Here is a 1911-nt window from a genome sequence, read left to right as displayed (position 1 = left end):
GGAAAGCTGTGGCATTTTCTTGCAAGAGGGACAGACGAAATCAATAGGATTAGACTTTAGTTATTTTCTTCATTTTATTGTCAATGATATTATGACATGATAAGATACATTATCATATTTTTTGTTGATATTTTGACGATGAGCAGGACTTACTATTCAGGACATGATTCAATGTTATGTGTGATTTTAGCGCTAGAAATAATATTAAACATCTTATATATTAGTTTTTTTATCATATTTATGTGTCAATGTATTTATTTTATGTTGTAGATGGTTTAGATATTAAAAAAATTGAAAAAAATGAATATTTTTGTAACAAACGATTATTTCTCGATTTTTTCGGATAATTTCCCGATAATTCTGATTTTTCCCGATTTTTTTCCGATTTAATCCTGATAACGATTAATACAACATTGGTGAAAAGGCTGTTGAAACTTTGAACGTTTGCAACAATGGGAGTAAGCTCACCTTTTGTGATCGAAGCCGATGAGGTTCAGCGTTTGTGTAAAGAAACAGGTCTGTCGGAAAGGTGATCGAAGCCGATGAGGTTCAGCGTTTGTGTAAAGAAACAGGTCTGTCGGAAATGCAGTATCTTGCTACATTGGTAAAGCCTACTCAACTTCTTGCCAGGGTTCCCATCTCCAGATTTTGTGTCGGAGCTGTCGGCCTTGGAGCGAGCGGACGCATCTTCAAGGGAGTAAATTTGGAATTTGAAGGTCTTCCTCTGAATCATTCTGTTCATGCCGAGCAGTTTCTGGTAGCCAATGCAGCGCAACACGGGGAGGCCCAGCTTAGATTCATTGCAGTCTCAGCGGCCCCATGTGGGCATTGCAGGCAATTTCTGCAAGAAGTTTGGGGTGTGCCTGAGATTAACATATTGATTGCTGATGAGCATGCCGAGACCCGGTGGCTTGGCATTCCGGTCTATGAATTCTCCTGAATTGAATCTTAAGTGTAATGATGGAGATGTGAAGGAAGATGCATTGAACTTGCGTACCGGTGATGGAGATGTAAAGGAGGAAGATATCCACAACCCTTCAGGCTCTGAAGATTTGCATCAACTCAAGGTAGCAGCTCTTAAAGCTGCAAACTTGTCACATGCTCCATATAGTAAGTGTCCTTCTGGAATCGCTCTGATGACAACAAAAGGGGACATTTGTACAGGATTTTATATTGAGTCTGCAGCATTCAACCCCAGCCTTTCTCCCTTGCAAGCTGGTATTATTGCATTTCTTTGTCAGGATGGAGGAAACTATGAAGATATTGTTCACGCGGTCCTTGTGGAGAAGGAAGGAGCTGTTGTTCAGCAAGGTGATACCATTAAACTTGCTCTGCAGAAAATTTTTCCCAAATGTTCTTTTCATCCGCTCAACTGTTACAAGGAATGATCTGATCACACTCTTAGTTATTTCCATTTAAGATCAGTCAAAGGTTCTAGGTTCTTTGTCAGGATGGAGGAAACTATGAAGATATTGTTCACGCGGTCCTTGTGGAGAAGGAAGGAGCTGTTGTTCAGCAAGGTGATACCATTAAACTTGCTCTGCAGAAAATTTTTCCCAAATGTTCTTTTCATCCGTTCAACTGTTACAAGGAATGATCTGATCACACTCTTAGTTATTTCCATTTAAGATCAGTCAAAGGTTCTAGGATGAGTACATCACAAGATTAGGCAGGGCAACTCAGTTGTTCTGACACATTTGTTCCAATATGTAATTAGTATCTAATATGGCCATATACATCTCTCATGTGTCTACGTTACTTTCAGACAATTTTCAGGCAATAATGAATTCATTAGTCAGTCTACTCAGAAAAATCTAGTATAATGCTTACAAGCCCCTACGAAGAGAACACATGAGAGCAAGTCTTTTTAAGTAAAATGGGCTCATATCTGAGTCATTTTTATTTAAGACC

The 1911-nt window shown here is 39.0% G+C and overlaps 1 pseudogene; it reads left to right on the top strand.

Moving 5' to 3' along the window:
• The first annotated feature begins 511 nt into the window (after positions 1-511).
• Positions 512-1911, top strand: LOC149212178 (cytidine deaminase 1 pseudogene; annotated as a pseudogene).

This window comes from Pinus tabuliformis, chromosome 1_1 (assembly GCF_031772625.1).
Source record: "Pinus tabuliformis cultivar Carrire ecotype Pingquan chromosome 1_1, CPIR1, whole genome shotgun sequence".
Lineage (NCBI taxonomy): Eukaryota > Viridiplantae > Streptophyta > Pinopsida > Pinales > Pinaceae > Pinus > Pinus tabuliformis.
The sequence above is the reverse complement of the archived record's forward strand: the minus strand, read 5'-3'. Positions and strand labels throughout refer to the sequence as shown.